This window comes from Homarus americanus, unplaced genomic scaffold (genome assembly GCF_018991925.1).
Source record: "Homarus americanus isolate GMGI-L3 unplaced genomic scaffold, GMGI_Hamer_2.0 scaffold9448, whole genome shotgun sequence".
NCBI classification, from domain to species: Eukaryota; Metazoa; Arthropoda; class Malacostraca; order Decapoda; family Nephropidae; genus Homarus; species Homarus americanus.
This window is the reverse complement of record NW_024731518.1, coordinates 213,472-229,189: the sequence shown is the minus strand read 5'-3', so window position 1 is coordinate 229,189 and position 15,718 is coordinate 213,472.

Sequence of the window (15,718 nt, the reverse complement as noted above, 5' to 3'; positions counted from 1 at the left end):
GTATGTGCCTCTCCCACCTTTCCACGGGTAAAATAAGTGATCATGTTAGTAGGAACCATATACTAGTAAAAGTCCCATTAGCTATTTGTGTGTCTGCTAATAACAATACCGGTACTCCCTCTATATCAACAACAATGCTAGTAGATACCTGTATATGAACAATTAACTATGATATCAACTTCACGGATAATTAAGTGCAAGTATTTACCCGTCGATTATTAAGCAGGTAATCATATTAATTAGTTACCTGTCTACAGATATGACAGGCGGCCTCCCTCTTGTATTCCTGCCTAATGAAGGGTTCTGCCAGCCTGCCCTCAGCGACCTCATCACTAACTATACATGTATCCTACCTCGTTCCTCTGTAATCTAAGCTAATAAACTTTCAATTAAATACCATTAACAGATGATACCACGGGGAGGATTCGGGCCCCTAACAACTCCGAGATAATGGGTTTAGATGCTAACCAAAGAGCCCGAGTGGGTGTAATTAACAGAGCGAGGTAAGTCACGCAAAGGTCGACGATTATGTGTTACTCATTCTCAGATTCTGGAGTGAAATGAAGTTGCTGATGGGGTGACCTGAACCATTGATCCAGGGATTGTTCCGGGTCGTGTGATTAAGTCGTTTGCGTCTTGCCATTATACCGTTAAGTCTATAAAATGTACACGAGACGTCATGTTGAAAGGTCGTTTGATGGTTAAGTTTCTTTGGTTGAAAGTCACAGTGTTATTGGTGGGTAATTGCAGTAATTACGCTAAAATTGTAGGGAAATAGTTATGTGCGTTATTATACTATAAATGAAAGTTGTGGACGTATTAAGAGGTAAACTGTACCGAGGTCATGAAGTTGTTGAGTTAACATATTGTTACAGTAGTACAAAGGTTATCAGGTAAAAGAGGTAATAGATAATGAGGCAGCCGATATATTATAATGAGGACAATTAATCAATAGGTTTTCAACATTAATATACCAAGTCAGTATGAATAAATAAAACTAGAAGCCTCTATAGGAGGTAAGTGTGTGTGTGTGTGTGTGTGTGTGTGTGTGTGTGTTGCTCTAGAAAACAGGAATATTCATAAATAGACAGGGGGGAGAGTCTAGGCCAGGCGCTCCCAATCGGATTTTCAGGTCACCACACAGAATTTTTTGTTGCCGGGCCACAACACCATCATCTCCACTTTCATTGTTTACTTGCTCTCAGTCCTACAGAAACTAAAGGAGTATTGTTTACCTATAAAGACAAAAAAAAAAGGACACACTGACTAGGTAATGAAGAAAAATAAATACTTTTTCTCATTAAGGTCTCAATTATACACACATAATAATCTGGTTAGGTAATCACTCGGTATATAAAGACTCCGGTAGAAGGTGTGAAACTATCATTTTTCTCTGCTGTTTTGTTCAGTCGCCGTTTCTCTTTCTCTTGTTATGTGCATATTCTTGTTTATCTTTGTTTTTGTCTTATGTACCTATTCCTGTTGTTCTTATCTTCTGTCTTCATCTGTCTGTTTCTTTCTCTCTGTCTTCTGTCTTCCTCTGTCTCCGCTTCTTTGACGAGATGAGAGTCTATTACAAAATTACAACCAATAACTTAACAAGCAAATTTCATTACCAGTCAGTAATAAGCCAGCAGGTTCACACGATTCATCAATAAGTTATCAGCGCTGAGCAATTCGTTATTAAGTTGGTAGAAAATTAGCTAATCAGTCGGTGAAGAGAACGTTATTGTAAGTGGTTCATTATAATATTTACTTTAAAGTTTACTTAATGGAAATTAATCTGTATAAGGAATAATTGGTAAAATTGGCTTTATATCATTTAAAACGTCATTTACCATCATAAAATAGCCAAATTGTAGCCTAAAGTACATTAGGTAAGGTTACGTTAGGTTAGACAAGGTTAGGTTAGGTAAGGCTAGGTTAGGTACGGATAGGTTAGGTAGGGTTAGGTTAAGTAAGGTTAGGTTAGGTAAAGTTAAGTTAGGTAAAGTTAAGTTAGGTAAAGTTAGGTTAGGTAAAGTTAGGTTAGGTTAGGTAAGGTAAGGCTAGGTAAGGTAAGGCTAGGCTAGGCTAGGCTAGGCTAGGCTAGGCTAGGTTAGGTTAGGTTAGGTTAGGTTAAGTAAGGTTAGGTTATGTTTTCGGTGAAACTACTAATTTATTTGTATCGTTGTTCAGTGACAATTTTCCAGGCGTTTTGCTTTATCACCATGATGAAGGTCCTTAATTCCACAAAACTTCGCAGGATCTGACAGGAGACAGACAACGTAGGTTTACTTTAACTAACACAATCACTCATGTAAAATAGGAAGTGATACCAAGGGCGGCGGAGTACCTAACGCGTAGATGATTTTATGGTACAGCAATTACCAACAAGTATCCTGGAATGTGTACCCAGTCCGTCTAGATCCACGAGAACGGCAAGATAACACGATTAAGTATACCGCCTGTAATCTACTGTGTGGCGCCCTTATGTTTATATAGAAGTTACTGTTTGAAATGATGAGGTCAACAGGTTACCCGGCTGGTTCCTGGTTCCTGGATGGTGGTGTCTGGATCCATGGTGTCGCTGTTATTGTCTGGAACCATGGTGTCTGGCTGTTATTGTCTGGAACCATGGTGTCTGGCTGTTATTGTCTGGAACCATGGTGTCTGGCTGTTATTGTCTGGAACCATGGTGTCTGGCTGTTATTGTCTGGAACCATGGTGTCTGGCTGTTATTGTCTGGAACCATGGTGTCTGGCTGTTATTGTCTGGAACCATGGTGTCTGGTTGTTATTGTCTGGAACCATGGTGTCTGGCTGTTATTGACTGGAACCATGGTGTCTGGCTGTTATTGTCTGGATCCATGGTGTCTGGCTGTTATTGTCTGGAACCATGGTGTCCTTAATTTGTCTGGCTGTTATTGTCACGGAACCATGGTGTCTGGCTGTTATTGTCTGGAACCATGGTGTCTGGCTGTTATTGTCTGGAACCATGGTGTCTGGCTGTTATTGTCTGGAACCATGGTGTCTGGCTGTTATTGTCTGGAACCATGGTGTCTGGCTCTTATTGTCTGGAACCATGGTGTCTGGCTGTTATTGTCTGGAACCAAGAGGCCTGGAAGTTACTGCTTAATGCCAGGGAGCCCAAGTAACTTTAGTTAACAAACTGTACACGAACATAGAGGAAGACTCTGCCAGGATGTGCAGCAGTACAGTACACCTGGTGGACAGATGCCGAGGTAACGTGTGATGATACACCTCAATGTGACGCCACTATTAATGATTCGGTTGGTAGTCGATAATGTAGGGTTTTAAGACTGTTTTTAGTGTGTGTGTGTGTGTGTGTGTGTGTGTGTGTGTGTGTGTAATGCTTTTGGATAACTACTTTGAGACTGAATAATTAATAAAATACAACAGAGGACATCTGATGAACAATATAACAATATTTGAAGACGCTACAACGTACTGTATATATTCAAATATAAATACAATTTCTTAAACTGTCAGAATATGTGACTACGCCATCCAGACATTGATTGCTCTGAAACTAACACCACCATTTTGTGGAAGCTGCATCAATTCGCCAAAAATATTTTAAACAGATTAAAATCAAACTTAAATCCACATATCAAAACTGTCGAGGCAATTGCACAGAATATTGGTTTGGCAATAATTCTCTTGAGTGAGACTGGCAGCTTCACTTTGCAAACTGAAATTACAATGACTTCATAATCTGTTTGAACAAAGATTATGTTAGGTTGCTGATCAGATTTGAAAGAATCACTGTAATCTCATACATGTTTAAATATCAACAAGGAATATTGGAAAGGCAAAGAAAATTTAAATACCCAATTCCTTCTGATATAATAAAAATAATAATAATGATGATAATACAGGATTTATATATATACTGTATATATGAAATTTTATACCCAAGACAAAACTGCAGGGTGATCGCTAAGACACATTATTTAAGTCAGTAACTTTTGGCTCATCTGATGAGGTTAGTTCACTTCTCAGGCCAGAGAAAATGGTTTAAATCTTTATCTTAAAACAAATTCTTATCGATTTTATCACTCCGTCGTCTGGCGTCAAGTGAGCGTTTTCAAGAACGCCGAGACAAATTCTCACCAATTTACCAAAACTTATCTTTAGGAGAATGAGTTGCCGATTTGTGCAAATAAAATTTCTTACCCATCAGGGTCCCAGGGACTAAACCTATGAGGGAAAATTAGGGGCAATATATTATAAAGTCTTCTCCTAAGAACTAAATCGACTACAATACTATAATATATCGCAGAAAATGTTTCTTTTTTCTTTTAGCCTCTATATCGCATAATAGTAGCACTTGGGGTAACTTATTGCTCCACCCTAGGTTGTTATGGTGTACTTCAGCAACTAAGAGCTTTATGTATGTCCTCTATGTTAGATACAACACTAGACAGAAATTATTAAACGTTAAGAAAAATATAAAGAAGACTTTTACTTTCACAAGTGACATAGAAAAACACTGATTTTTATATTCAAAGGTTAGTTGGTCAGATATATATATCATATGGAAATTACCATCACGAAGTCAAGAAAGACAAGCTTGTCCAGGTGTCACACAGGTTTTAGTAATCATACGGGGAAACCCGATGAAAAATCTTGCCAGAAACCACAAGACAAATTGTAAAAATATTCGGCAAGTAGAATCCCACGGGCGGGCAGATGCAAATTTCATCCATAAGAAGCTCCTAAAGGGAACACATATGGCGCCTAAGGACCTATATATCTACATAAAATATAAAGGAATTTTTGTTTTGAAATTTCTGATCACGTAAACCAATCCTAAACATCTGACGGCATAACCTATTATATTATAACATCAATTGAGTCATAAAACCCTCATTAATACCTGATTTGTTTACCTTTAAGCGATAAAATAATGTCCAAGAAAAACAACTTGTAGAGAGGAAATTATAATATAATCTAGAAAATAATGGCATGAGAAAATATTAATACATTTTTAAAACAATGAACGAAATATATTAATGTATTTCAGAAACTTCTAAATAGAAAATAACAACAGAAAAAAGTGGAATATATTCATTGTGTTTATCCATTCGTTACGGAGGAAGTATTTTTGAAAACATACGAGATTGTAAATGAAGTAATTCGATTTTTAAATGAATTGGGTTGTCTATAGATAATAAATCATTCTATAATCATTCTTAAAAAATGATTGTGTTTAACGTCATGATTTATCCACCTAGCTGTTCAGTCTCTCTGTGTTTCCCCGTTTCTATTTTTGCCTGACAGTCTCTTTCCCCTAGTCACTTTATCTCTTGTGTGTGTATCAGTCTCGGCTTCACTGTGTCTGTTTTTCCCTCGTCTCTCAGTCTGTCTCTTGATCTCCTTTACCTCGAATTTCACTGGACAGAGAGACAGACCGACAGAGACAGACAAAATCCCTTCCGCCTAATACCTCTGACAGAGAATCAAGGCCACAAACATGTTTATACCAAATATCTCCTCCGCTGTTCTCTGGAACGAGTAGTGTTGGCTGGCTGGCGGGCGGGCGGCGGTGTTGCGTTATTGCACTTAAAAGCAGGCGCAATCTCCCCGCACTTCCAATTTCGGGGCAACCAATTTGATGTAATCATGAAGAGAACCTCCCCATTACCCGGGGTACACGCAGGCCCAATTTGTTTATCCCCCGACGAGCCTCCGGTGACGGTCGTGCCTCCACTTCAGAAACTGGATATAAAACGCTATCACTGGCTGGATGGTAGGAATCACTCCCGGCAGGCAGACGAGTTCGCCTTAAGTGATTACCTTTCATGCCTGTTTGAAAACACTGCCGTTAAGTCTTAAGGTTATTCCTCTCTTTCTCTCTCTTATAAGACTTGAGGGAACACAAACGAGGGGTTAAGGATATTTGGGGATGCGAGATGAGTCCTATGTTGTCATCAAGGAGAACACATACGTAAAGGGGTAGTACATGGCTGAGTGTTTGCTAGTATACATAACACGTAAGCTAAAGCCTTCATGTTACCCAAAAGCAAAATGTTGATGAACTATTAAGTTTTTTCCCTTGAGGCTGAAAATAAGTTGACAGTTTTGGTAGTAATGGGAATTTAAAAAGTAATATACTGTAAGTAGAAAGTGGAATAACAACAAAGAGTATTTACGTAGCTAGACTGTAATAATAACAACATGTATTATTTTGTAACATTTAACATACATTACAAAACATCTTGCAGCTGTAAAAATTTCTGAATTCATAAAAAAATCAAATTTAATCTTTTAGCTTCAAGGTAATCAAGCTGAATTACCTTTTGCTGCTTTCGTTTTGTTTGTTTTATATATAATGAGTAACAGGTGACAGTGCATAGTGAAGTAATTATAAACCTGACAGTCAATTGTGATAAGTTAAAACATCCTAAAAATAATGACTGGAAGTGATGACTGGGCTTACTAACCGGAGGTAATAACAGGATTTATTAACTGGATTTACTCAGTGTGTGTTCTAACGGGGATTGTTTCCTAACATAACTAACAAGGTTAACCACCCATAAAGTTTCTCATACTGATTCTAACTGTCATTCCTCAACACAGTCACCACACATCAGCTGCCAAACACCTGTCACTAGCACAGCCTCCAGACACCAGTCACTAACACAGCCGCCAGTCACCAGACACCAACACAGCCGCCAGTCACCAGACACCAACACAGCCGCCAGTCACCAGACACCAACACAGCCGCCAGTCACCAGACACCAACACAGCCGCCAGTCACACAGCCGCCAGTTGCCAGTAGTGCCAGTCACCAAGTCAGTCAGTACAGCCAGTCACCAACACAGCCACCAGTCACCAACACAGCCCAGTCACCAACACAGCCACCAGTCACCAACACAGCCGTCAGACACCAGTCACTGAGGAACAGTTACCAACACAGCCACCAGTCACCAACACAGCCACCAGTCACCAACACAGCCGCCAGTCACCACACAGCCACCAGTCACCAACACAGCCGCCAGTCACCAACACAGCCGCCAGTCACCAACACAGCCGCCAGTCACCAACACAGCCGCCAGTTACCAACACAGCCGCCAGACACCAGTCACTAAGGAACAGTTACCAACACCCACTCAGTAGCAATCTTCATTATCTTTTAAACATTCCGTCAACATATATCTTTATCTCGTGTCTGCTAATCACCACCGTATCAAATTCTCTTGGATTAATTTGCATCATATTAAAGGTGATTTACGCTACGCCTTACTTAATAGGTTACTCCCTCAACTTATTATGAAGATTTATGGTTCAATAAACTATCATAGCAGAAGATTTTTACACTCGCCTCTCCTCCCTACACCCCCTCCCCTCAAAAAAACAAAAAAAAATAAATAAATAAATAAAAATGGGAAGGTGGTTAAAAAGGAAGAATTTGGGAAGGGGTTAAAGGAATTAGATTTACTTCTGGTAGATGCAAACTCAGGTGAGCTCACTTGATAGGCAATGCAAGTGGTAAACATTATTACTGATGAGGTGGATTCCTTCAGCAGTCAAGTATCGTCAGGGAATTTTATGTATGTTAGAGTAAGATTTAATCTCTCTCTCTCTCTCTCTCTCTCTCTCTCTCTCTCTCTCTCTCTCTCTCTGGCAGAAATTAACTTTTTTTTTTCCTCTCACAGTTTTACGGGGACGAGATGGTTATAGTAATCGAATGTCTTGAAAATTACGGTAACTCACAATAAAGGTTAGTGGCAAATATTAACAAAAACTGAGTCACCTCCACTCACTCACTGGTGATGATGAAAGACTTTCTGGTGTTGGAGAAAGCTTTTCCTTCCGTGTTATAGAGCAGCTGTTATAATTTTAACTCTCTGTTGTCATAGTAAATTCAACAGTAAATCATGTATACCAAACCTCTCTATACCTTTACAAAGAATCTATAGCTTCTGTGCCAGGTAGAGTTTGCAGAACCTTCGTGTGTATTATAATTAGACTTAAGCTACACCTGTATGGTTAATGTAGAGAAATATATCAGTAACCCACATCATAGTAATACAGGTGTATACATTTACCTGGTGTATTAATTACAATATACTGTGAGGGTTGTGGGTGTGTCTGGTGCTTCTAATGATAAGACAACACAAATCGGCTCCATTTAACATCCAATACACAGGTGTAAGGAGATAATAAGGTGGTTCGTGACGATACCGGATCTCGTTATCATCCTGGAGGTAAAGGTTAGGTTAGGTTAGGTTAGGTTAGGTTAGGTTAGGTTAGGTTAGGTTAGGTTAGGTTGAATAAGGTTAGACTAGAAAAAGTTAGGTTAGATTACGTAAGGTTAGGCTAGATTAGTTTAATTTTTAGTTAAAAAGTTAGGTTAGATTACGTAAGGTTAGGCTAGAAGCTTCTTAGGTTAGGTTAGGTTAGGTTAGGTTAGGTTAGGTTAGGTTAGGTTGAATAAGGTTAGACTAGAAAAAGTTAGGTTAGATTACGTAAGGTTAGGCTAGATTAGTTTAATTTAAGTTAGGTTAGGTTAGCTGTCCTCTCTTCCTCTCCCTCGTAATTTTCCTTCTTTACAAATCCAGGAGCTTCAGCACACCTTATCCCCCCACCCCCACCCCGCCCTCCCCGTGTGATATAATTCGCCGTTTTTCAAGGTTCGCCAGATATTTAACCTTTAGCAGGGTTTCTCCCCTCTGATGTATGGTCATTATCCAGAGCATTAACCCACCCATAAGGAGGTAGTAATGGACATTCACCATCCTGACGCCCGTGTCTTGCTTATCTCCCGCATCGCTCACTCTCCTTCCGCAAGATTACCTCACCTTGTTTTTCTCCTCACCTGTGCTCATGGAATGGAGGAGAAGGAGGAGGAGGAGAATAGGAAGAAGGGAGGAGGAGGAGGAAGAGGAGAGGGAAAGAGGGGAGTTGGGAGAAAGGGGAAGGAAAGATTCTCACCATCTCATAGACCATATAACTCTCAGGAAAATTAGACTATGATACAGTCGCCGGGGATTATGAAACGTCAGCCATGAAACATTGAACATCAGCTGAAACAGTCATCAACCATGAAACATTGAACATCAGCTGAAAAGTCAGCCATGAAACATTGAACATCAGCTGAAACGTCAGCCAGAAACATTGAAACATTGAACATCAGCTGAAACGTCAGCCATGAAACATTGAACATTAGCTGAAACGTCAGCCATGAAACATTGAACATCAGCTGAAACGTCAGCCATGAAACATTGAACATTAGCTGAAACGTCAGCCATGAAACATTGAACATTAGCTGAAACGTCAGCCATGAAACATTGAACATTAGCTGAAACGTCAGCCATGAAACATTGAGCATTAGCTGAAACGTCAGCCATGAAACATTGAACATTAGTTGAAACGTCAGCCATGAAACATTGAACATCAGCTGAAACGTCAGCCATGAAACATTGAACATCAGCTGAAACGTCAGCAATGAAACATTGAACATTAGCTGAAACGTCAGCCATGAAGCATTGAACATTAGCTGAAACGTCAGCGATGAAACATTGAACATCAGCTGAAACGTCAGCCATGAAACATTGAACATCAGCTGAAAAGTCAGCCATGAAACATTGAACATCAGCTGAAACGTAAACCATGAAACATTGAACATCAGCTGAAACGTCAGCCATGAAACATTGAACACCCCTTAGGCAATACATCCCATGGCGGCGACCTTTCAGAGACAAAGAGTATCGGAAGAGGGTGAACGATCCACTGACCCGCCTTGACGTGGGGAAAAAATATCATTAGTCGACACACCAGCGGCCTGAGAGGTGTAGATACCACATTAAAATCTTTTAGAATTATAAAGTAACAGGTTCTATTCTCCTCTTCGTCGATTTGTTTTTTGCATTTTGGCCTTTGTTTGCCCCGCAGAATTATTATTGGTCCAAATAATAATAATAATAATAATAATAATAATAATAATAATAATAATAATAATAATAATAATAATAATAATAATAATAATAATAATAATAATAATAATAATAATAATAATAATAATAATAACCATAGTTTGATATTACCGCAAAATAATATAAGTAATCATAAGTAAAGAGTACAAGTAAGCTTTAACCAATAATCGTAATTGAAGCAAGTTTTTAAATCGATAATTGTAGGCACTCTAATTAAAATAACAAAAACACGGAGAGTAAGAAGCCAAACCACAAATCACGCACCAGAGTCGTTTTCCTTCACAGGTTTAACGGAGTGTTCGACCTTGTGGCGTGATAGTGGCGCATTGGTCCAGATTATCAGAAGATCGCGGGTGGGGTTAAGTGGGGGTATGGAATGCACGTTACGGTAAAGTCTCGGTGTAATTTCTCTGCCATTTTGGTTGTTATTGAAGTGAATGAAGTAATGTGATGACTGTATCAGTTTTTAGTTATGAGGGAAACAGAAGGAGGATAGAGTGAGGATTTGTTTTATAGTCAGATGGATAACCTGAAGATTAAACACCCTAGCTTATTTCTCAAGAAAACCAGCCATAATAAAGCTAACCTAACCAAACCAAACCTAACCTAACGTAAAATAACCTAATCTAATCTATACACGCTAAAGCTAACATAACTTAGCGCTAATATTAACGCTAACCTAACCTAGCAGAACCTAAACTAATCTAACCATACTAACGCTAAAATAACCTAAGTTAATCAAAGGACGAACATTTATAACAAGAAACATCACGACGGAATGAAACAAACGAAAATAACACTTAAAGACATTTGACGAGATAAACATTCATATTAAGTGATTATCTATGACACGAAAAGAAAATTAACAGAGCAAACGATTGACACAGCGAAAATATGTTAAAAAAAATATTTATGATACATCAAACAAATGTAACACTGCAAAATGAGTTCCAGGAAATATTTATGAAAGGTAAGGGATCACATTACCACTTGAGAAAAAAAAGGAAAGAAAAAAACGTTATAAAAGAGATATTTTAACATTATGAATATTTAAATTTATTTTTTTATGAGAACTATGATGGAAATTTTTAACAAGTAGTAAATTTTTTGGGGCAAAATAAGATAATCGTCCTTAATGCTTTACATCAGATTATTGAGAGAGAGAGAGAGAGAGAGAGAGAGAGAGAGAGAGAGAGAGAGAGAGAGAGAGAGAGAGAGAGAGGCTGGCTAAGCAACTAATGACCAGAAAACCTCAATAAAAATAAAAAATATGCAAAGGAAAAAGACAAGAACTCGAGAGATGGGAGCCTTGCAATATCTGTACATCAGGTGGTCGTAAGGCGTTTCTCTTCACAGTGAATGACACGGACAAAACCCTTTCATCAAAAGGGTTGTGGGATGAATAACCGTGATGAAGAACGGACGGTTATATGGGAACTTTTTACATTTTATTTATTTTTTTGATGAACCAGTCAAGAGAGATGGTTTTAATTCACACACACACACACACACACACACACACCCTTGGTCTACTAGTAATATTTATAAACTATCGTCTTTTAGTTTCATGTATATTTTTTTTGTAGGTGATAATACTAACAGTTGTTTGGCTGGTGTACAGTTATGAAGTCGCGACCGTGATTTGGGGGTTGTCTGGCCGCTGCTGCTAAGGTCACCAGAACAGTAGATCCTGTTGTTCTCCAGTAGGACTTTGTATTCCTTCGTAGCCCTCCTCCCTTACTTCTACGTAGAGTTCGTATCCTCCTCCTCCTCCTCCTTTTCTTATTTTCCTTTTATATCTCACTTATTCCATCTTTCTCTATCGTTTTCGTAATTTTATTTTTATTCTTGTTTCATAAATCCCTGTCTTCTTTGTCTTTTTCTCCTTATTCGTGTTCGTTTTATTCTTCTTCTACATCATCCATCACCATCACTTTTTTTTATTTCCTCTTATCTTTCTCTTACCTCTTTTATCACACAACTTCTTTCTCCAATACTTCCATATTCCTCTTCTTTCGCCTCCTCCTCTTTACCTTCTTCACATACTCCCCCATTCACCCATCACGTACGTACGACCCCCCCTCACGACCACCTCAACACAAGTGGTAACCTCATGTATACAAACCCTTCCCCTCTCTCCCCCTATATGTATACTACCCATCAATACACACACCATGTCCTGGGTACGTATCAAAGTGCCCTAATAAAATCAATAGTACTAGTGACTCAGCTCTTGCTATTTTAGTTGTTTTTTGGTGTCTTTGTTTTACCATTGGGAGAGGCGGAGTAATAAGATGTGGTGCTGGGACATTGGCAGACGTGATGATTGGATTGAAGATAATATCATTGGTTTTGGTTGAGTTTCGTATCTTCTCGGTTGACTATAAGTTCTGGGAGTGATGTTCGTTTGTCCGTCTGTCCGCCCCTTTATCCATCCGTCCACTTGTCCGTCCGTAAAGAAGTAGTTTCCGCATGATATCTGACAGTCTTGAGGGTGTAACTTATCCTAATTTCATACATAAGCCATTATTTCACAGTTAATGATCCTTATTAATGTTAACGTCTCTCAAGGGCACTATTCCATTTACAGCTCCAGTCTACTTACTTAATGATGCTTCGTGTAGTATTGTAATTAATAATATTCTCTATGACCGTCTTGATAAGGTAATCTATCCCGTCATTATCTATTTATTTTGTATTAAATGAGGAAGACATTGGTAATGCTTTAAGAAATAAGGTTATTTTATTCATGTACATTTTTAGTTATATCAGCCTTAATTAATGCCGGTCTTTTTAACATGGCATTATCATATAATATTTAGTTTCTGCATTAAAATTTATCATTCACTTTGCTATATTACGAACTGTGTTTTAATTTAGCTATAAATGATTATACTTTATAACGTAGCACCTGCCTCTCTCTCTCTGTCTGTCTGTCTGTCTGTCTGTCTGTGTCTGTCAGTCTTAAATAGTTATCCGTTGTGCCTGAAGATCCACTGGTAGTTGATTCACCAAGGTACAGTACAGAACCACACAAGACAACAAACAACGGTACAAGCAAGAGAAACACCATTAGTAAAAACAACAACAGCAGTGAAGGTCTCGGCAGGAGGAGACGCAGCATCAAGGTTAATGCTACAGCAGGAGGAGAAACACGAGGTAACAGGGTCAGGAGTCACTAACATTAACCAGCAGTCGCAGAAGATAAACAACAAAGGAGAAGCACTGAAAACAATATAATATCTTCAGTAGTAACAGCTACAAGAACAGCAGTATCAACACCAACATCACAAACATCATTGGGAACATCATCATCATCCATTCACTCATCCATCCATCCAGACCATATCTGCATCAACAACAACAACTGGAAATATGACGATTTTTTTTTCTGTAAGGTTGGTAGCTCTGGTGAAATCCTCCTCTCAGACTGTGGATAAAAATAAAACAACCAAACATATACGTTTTATAGAATCGCTGGACTGAAAACATAAACATGGGGAGAAACTGCACCGCCCATGTTATCTGTCGGAGTATATAAACAAAAAAAACAACAACAACAAAAACAACGACACGTAAATTTCATGGATGATTTTATGTAGACCAGTTTTGTCAAGAGTTAGTATCGTGCAACATTCCATCAAGGACAACGTGTAATATATGTTGCATGTATATGATTTCTCTTCATTCTTTTGTAATGTTGCAAAAGACAAAGAAGTACTGTTAACTAGTGTGGTTTATTTTCGCTCACCTGTAGAACATAGTGTACGTCACAAGGGTAGTGGAGGTGTTTGAGTATACAACTGTCAATAAAATAAACCAAACAATATTTACTTAGTATTTATTCACTTTACATGGAAGAAAAAATATTTATTCCCTCTTTTATATATTTTTTTTTTCATACTGTTTTAATAAATTATGAATAGGATCATTAATTTCACTTAAAGCACATATCCCAATACTTTTCTCATGAAGTAGGAATATCTTAGACGACTACTTGGACACTCATTGTTCGGCATCATCTACACTACTTGTTATTTTATTTACCAAACATCTCAACTGTGTTATCAAGAGCATTAGTCACGAGTATCCGATTGACTGACGCATTAATCGGAAGCTTAATTTGCCTATAAACGATTCTTTATAATATCGTAATAAACTAAAGTAGTTTTATATACCAGGGACATGGCAATGAACTATAAATATTATATGAAAAGGTAAAATTCACTAACTTTCATGTAAACAGTTGTAGGAATATTGTATCAAAATATACTGTATGACCTTCAGCATTTCAAGGTAACTGTACCATTGAGGAGAGAATTGAACTCAATGGAAGAAAAAAAAACAGAGCAAAAGCGAGAACTCTTCCCCATCTGCAGAAAGAAAGGTAAAAAATATTCTTCAAACATGATATTTTTCCTTCCTCTGTACGAAAAATGAACACAGGGGTTTTTGGGGATGAAATAAAGTAAAAAAAGAAGAAAAGAGAGATAAAGAAAAGGTTGAAGATCATGTGGATAATATTTTTTTCTTAAATTTTTCTTGATGTAGTCGTGAGTCTTTATTGTGTCAGGAGGCAGCCTAGAGAAGGCTGTATTGTCATTTTTTATGGATATTGCTTGGAACAGCTGCACGCACGCACGCACGCACGCACGCACGCGCACGCACGCACACGCACACACACACACACACACACACACACACACACACACACCATCAGAAGCGTGCCGACAGAAGAAAGGTTACATGCGGGATTGTAATTGTGTGATGCTTCCCAAAAACCCCGGAAAATCAGGATACATTAGGAAGGATGGAGAGTGATTCTTGTGGTAAGCACGTTGATGAAATTCTACTGACGGCATTTTCGCGGAGGCAAAACAAGGGAGGAGACCTGGGTACACAGAGGCAGGGGTCGTTGATATGGTAAACTAATTCATGAGATTCCCTCTGAGGAAATATGTTGGTGGTGAGGGGTAAGTGTAGGAGGAGAGGGATGGAGGGGAGGTAGGAGGAGGGATGGAGGGTGAGTGTAGGGGATGGGAGGGTGAGTGTAGGAGAGAGATGGGGTGAGTGTAGGAGGAGAGGGATGAAGGGGTGAGTGTGGGAGGAGAGGGATGGGGAGGGGGTGAGTGTAGGAGGGAGAGAATGGAGGGTGAGTGTGGAGGGAGGAAAAGGGTGGAGGGTGGTGTAGTGAAGGGGGGAGGAGAGGGATGAGGGTGAGGGGAGGGAGGGATGGAGGGGTGGAGTGTAGGAGGGATGGAGGGAGGAGAGGGATGGAAGGGGTGAGTGTGGGAGGGGGGATGGAGGGTGTGTGGGAGGAGAGAGGGTGGGAGTGAGGGAGAGGGATGAAGGGGTGAGTGTAGGAGGAGAGGGATGGAGGGGGTGGTGTGAGGTAGGGAGGAGGATGGGAGGGTGGAGTGTGGAGAGAGGATGGGGGGTGAGTGTAGAGAGATGGGGGTGAGTGTGGGAGGAGAGGGATGAAGGGGTGAGTGTAGGAGGAGAGGGGGATGAAGGGGTGAGTGTGGGAGGAGAGGGATGAAGGGGTGAGTGTGGGAGGAGGGATGGAGGGGTGAGTGTAGGAGGGGAAGGGGGTGAGTGTGGGAGGGATGAAGGGGTGAGGTGGGAGGAGAGGAGGTGGAGAGGGTGGGAGGGTGAGTGGGGAGGAGAGGGATGAAGGGGTGAGTGTGGGGAGGAGAGGGATGAAGGGGTGAGTGTGGGAGGAGAGAGGGATGAAGGGGTGAGTGTGGGAGGAGAGGGATGAAGGGGTGAGTGTAG